Genomic DNA, 5,556 nt, shown 5'->3' with positions numbered 1-5,556 from the left:
GCGAGAAGCACGACAGCCGCACCGTGGTGCTCTGTGGTGGGGCGCTGATGAAGAGAAAGCGGGAAACCTGCAGCTGTCACCCCCCCACCACCCTTCCATCAGAGCGGCTCCCCCAGGGACCCCCGCTCCGGGCGCTCAGCGGACCCTGGTCCCGGTGTGGTCCGGTAGCCCCGCAGCATCCTCCTCCTCCTCCTCCGCTCCGCTCTATGACGTAATGTTCTCCAGATGTGAGCGCGTGCACGTGTCTCCTGCACCACCACCTATGGACCCTTCTCCAGATGTTCCACCAACACCAGGATCCTCAGCCTGGTCCACGATGTGGACCCTCTGCCTCCCTGTCCCTCCCTCTCTCTCTCTCTCTCTCTCTCTCTCTCTTCCCCCCCGTCCCTCCACCATCCACACAGCAGGATTCCCAACCAGGGGTACGCGACACCTACCGGTTACATTTCTCACGGCTGGCTTTCTTGTTCTTTTAACGAACTGTGACACAAATCTTTGAAAAAAAAACAAAAACCCAAACAATAAAAAAGCTTTAAAAAAAAAAAAAAAAAAAAAAAAGCAACAAAACAAACTCAATTTTTTAAAATGAATACATAAATCAAAAAAATAAGAAATTTCATCTTTAAAATAAAGAAATAAAAAAGTGAAACCAAAAATGATTGAATTGATTTCTTTGATCATGTTTTTTTTTAACCATTTAATGTCGCTAACATTAGCATAGCATAGATTCCTGGTCACGAGGTGTCAGTGAACGCACCATCAGACCTTGTTAAACTATCTCACTCCTCAATGACTTTTAGCTTTATTTTAATAAAACATACTGGACACTTTGACACATGGATGTGGTTATTTTTTATTAAACAATTTAAGAACTGAACAGAATCAGAATCTGTTGTTGAAGCAAAAATAAACTTACAAAAAGAAAAAAGATTTAATTTCACAGTTTGATAAACATTCCACTTGTATTTGAATTACAATTAGTTACTGTTTACTTGTTCTCACAAGTTTAAAAAAGTGAAAAGTAAATTGTATTTTATACTATTTTGGTAAAATTTGTGATTATTAAATCACAGATATATCGTATCATGATATGCAAATTGGGTATTGTATCGTCATGGCAATGTACACCCCTAAACGTGCACGGTTTAGTTTTGAATTCCAAATACAATAAAAGGACTAAAGTGTTAAACCGATGTTTTTCAGATACATGACTGTTTTGCAGCTTCGACAGCTTTCTCTCTCCTCTGAAATCTTAACGCATATTAATGAGGTCAGGCACCGGTGTTGGACAAGAAGGCCTGCATTCTCTCAAGGTACTGGATGGGTTTGAGGTCTGTGTTTTTCCAAATTCTCTCTCTTTTATTCCAGGAAAGATTGAATATCGGTGACGTCAGGACTCTGTTGTAGATTTATAAAACATCTCTGCTCCCTCACACTCTCCATTCATCCCTCCATCATTCCCTGCAGGAGGATTCCTTGTGATTGCTGCTCAGCGAGCGGGGAACACAGAGGGGTTGGGATGTGGGAACGTGAGAAACCAGAGTGGAGGGAAGAGGGGGCGGGGTTCGAACTTAAGGAGTGCACGTGGACCGAGGCAGAGATGAAATGGTGAACCCACTGACTCACAAAGAAAGAGAAGATCAAGATAAAAAGAGAAATGAAGAGGAAAACCAGCTCTACTCCACATTTACTACAGTCATGTTTCTCCTCCCTTACAGGATGAAGCCTCATGCACCTTATTACCCCCCACACACACCCCCTGTCCACTGGAGATTAGCCCCTCTGTTGTCATGACGACCACAGCTGAGGAGGCAGTTGTGCAGCGTGAAACATGTAAAGAAAGCAAAAAAAAAAAAAGGTGATTGGCGACATCACTCTGGATGTTTGACCTTAAAGACAAACACTATAGATTCTAAACACAAACTCAGCGTTTACACAGGAAATACAGCTGTTTCTACTCATCACCAAGACATGTTTTCAACATCTGTCAAAGCTGAGATGAAATCTGTGTATGAACGATGGCGATGAAGTCACAATATTTATCCAACACGCCGAAATAAAAGACGCAAAGAAGAGTTTTAAGACAATTTGAGCCCATTTTTGCTTATTTTTACCCTTTTTTTCTGCAACTACACCAAATTTTCTATATTGGAACCTATTTTCATCACTTTTTCTTGCCATATTTTTGCTCTTTTTAATGCATTTTGCTACATTACTCCCATTTCTTACACTTCTACGTCACATTTCAATGTCTTTTCTGCACATTTTTTACACTTTCTAAAGACTTATGAACCCTTTTCACCACTTTTACACCTAATATTTCATATGTTGACCCATTATTGTCACTTTTAACCTCTTTTCACCATATTTAATGCTTATTTTTGCCAATTTAACCACATTCACAATTTCTCATGCTCATTATTTGCCAATTTAAACAAATCGTTCCAATATTGACACTTTTAACGCTTTTTACTACTTTCTCTGTCTGTTTTTAACCACTCTAATTTGCAGAAGAAGAGCTCTCCCAAGGGACCTTTACTCTCCCTTAAACAGTGCGCTGACACGCTCTGGTGGCTGAAGTTAGCGTGGAAATCACTGACTGTTAAAAGACTCCCACCCAAAAGGACTTCTATTCTCAGGGTTTGTACGTTTTCAACTGTCCGTGAAGATTTTAGAACAATCTGTTAAATAATGGACTTAAGTGCTTTGGTAAAACATCTTTTATTCATTTTTCCTGTAAAAATGTATTTACTTTTTAACATTTTTATTGTTAATACCTTTGTTTCAATGTAGTGAGATCGGGCGGATGTCGATATGTTCATGTTTATGTCATCATGTGGAATATTTTGCTCAAACTGAAATTTGTGGGTTGATGCACAAAGAGTGAAAGCGTTTTTGTTCCAGATAACACACACTAGAGGGGGGGGGGGTGTGTGGATGGTTTTGTGCATCAGAAACATGCACCAAATGCTTTTTTATGCATTTTTCATTGCAGTAGCTGAGCTGTGCGTGCACAGATGTTCTTCCTCCTCACTTCACATTCGGAGCTCTTCCCCAGCAGGAAGTGACGTGTGATTGAAGCAGATTAAAGCAGTGTTTTCACATTGTACAGGTAGAAATGGATGAAACTTTTTTCTTAGTCTTGAGCCGATGCTGTGCAGTTGAATTCCCAGCAGGCGATCGATGTTAATGGTAGAAAGTTTCACTTTCAGGTGTTTGTGTCGCTGAGAAGTACTCTCACATCCCAGGGTCAAAGGTCGCAAAACAAACTTTGCCACCAGCAGAAAGAGAGAGAAAGCGAGTGCGACAGGAAAACCTGAGCAACATATACATAGATTTAGATTGAGACATTGTAAATACTTTTATTTTGAAACTCTGTGACCAGCAGATGGAGGGTCCAATGGACACCACAACAAACGAATGGGAGGTAAAGTACACACCGTGCTCTAAACCTTTCATTATTATTAGACCTTATTCCTGGTGGTGCTACTGCAGTACCAAAAACTAGACGTCAAACATTAAAACGCAGCCTTTAAAGTCATTCCTTTCTGTGTTTTATTCCAGTCTTCAGATTACGAGCCGGCACTTCCTGTTTCAGAGAAGTCCAACCCACTGACCCGTGACATCGACAAAGCTTCCGCCCTCGGCAATATAAACATGCTGCAGGCCTGCGACTCACAAATATTTCAAGAGGAAACCACCAACTCTTAGCATGTATATCTACTGTACCTGACAGGAACTGATTCTGACATAATAAATGTTTTTTAAGAGACTCTTGAGCTTCCAGGTGGTGGAAACACTGGTGAATGTCACTAAGAGGGCGGAGCTTATCCTTCAGGTGCCTGTTTTCTCTGTTTATCATGGATTGAGGAGGTGTTTGTGGTCAAATTAATGAATTATTCTGTGTTTTTCTCACAGGATCCTAAAGACAAGCTGGTGGTTCTGAGCGGTTGTGGCACATCTGGTCATCTGGCGTTAATAAAAATAATAAGAACAACTATGACACCAAAAATAATAATAATAATAACATCAAAGTAATGAAGACAATGTCTAAAATGACCAAAACAAGAACAAAAACACTAACAACAATAGGAACTACTATTGTATTAACAGCCCCAATATTAATATCAACAATAAAATAATAATGATTAAAATAATGAAGACGACTACTAAAAAGAGAAAAAAACAATAAGAATAACCGTAGCAACAATATTAAGGATCACAACAATAATATTAATCATAATGATTATGATGTTTAAGAGGACCAAAACAACAAAAAATAATAATAAAAAACAGCAATAATAGGCACTACAATCATATCAACAGCCACAACATTAATATCAATAACAACTGTAATAATAATTATTGAAATTTTAAAATTGTATCTTGATAAATATTGATGCATTTATTTTGAAATCCTCCCATGTGACCAATAGGAGACAGAAACGTGTGTTCAGGCGCCTCCTGGTGGCAGAGTGAGGCACTGCTTCCAGTGGTGCGGTTTATCATTTGTTTCCTGGCTGCGTGAGAACGTTCTGCTGCACGTCATCTACAGAGAGGATCCACCGTCCAATCACAGCAGAGCACACACACACGACCAGCACCAGGACCAGGACCAAGGTAAGAACCCACTGACCCATAGATGGTGATGATGATGATGATGGAGTCACATGCTCTCTGTGTGTAGGTGCTTCCTCTGGCTCTGCTCTGCCTGCTGACTGGCTGTTCACTGGTGGAGGCGGAGTTTCGTTTGTAGCAGCAGCCAATCGTACGGGAGGCGGTGGAGGTGTGGAGAGATGAGTGTTTTCACACTACCTGTGTGTGTGTGTGTGTGTGTGTGAGAGAGAGAAACCTGCTTTTTCTAAAATTTTTTCAAAATTAACCCCCCCCTTTTTTTTTGTTTCTTTTTTGACAAGGGGGCGGGGAAAGTAAATCCAGAGAGCTGGATTTTGTCCTAATCCCTCCTACTTTATTTGCATTAGGTCTACTAGTACTATTAGTGAATAGTGATTGGTTATAATACATTTGAAAGCCAGTGGCAAGCCTGGATTGACTTTCCCCGCCCCCTTATTAGCATATGATGCTACATAATGACACCTTTAGCTTCAATAGTGAAGTCCACTCGCTATAGCGACTAAACCTAAACTTATGTATTCCTGATGTGTTTAACTGGTTAATATCACTAACATCACATTAGTGCTCAACATAAACATAAATAAACACAATGAGAGACGCACAGTCCAGTATTTAGTTTATTAACATCATTATTTTTAAAGGACATGATGACACGCTTTAATTACAGCCTATCAGCAGCAGCGTAGACGCTCACTCCCTCTGACGCACACACACACACACACACACACACACACTCTAAATAGGCTCAGCCACACACACACAGAGGTGTTCATTTTAACGATTCTGTTGATAAATAAATATGTAAATAATATAAATATACCGTATGCGTTTTTTTGGGGGGAAACGCGTTGCTTTTTTTTTTGCAGCTTTAACAGAGTGCACACACACATACACACACATATACACACATCCTTGTGCATT

The 5,556-nt window shown here is 40.2% G+C and overlaps 1 protein-coding gene across 1 annotated transcript in view; it reads right to left on the bottom strand.

Annotated features, from left to right (window-relative positions):
• The window catches only part of mrps9 (mitochondrial ribosomal protein S9), a 465,929-nt gene that overhangs the window by 111,882 nt on the left and 348,491 nt on the right, over positions 1 to 5,556 (bottom strand). The window lies entirely within an intron of this gene.

This window comes from Gouania willdenowi, chromosome 2 (assembly GCF_900634775.1).
Source record: "Gouania willdenowi chromosome 2, fGouWil2.1, whole genome shotgun sequence".
Classification (NCBI taxonomy): Eukaryota; Metazoa; Chordata; class Actinopteri; order Blenniiformes; family Gobiesocidae; genus Gouania; species Gouania willdenowi.
This window is presented reverse-complemented; position numbering and strand designations above follow the sequence as displayed.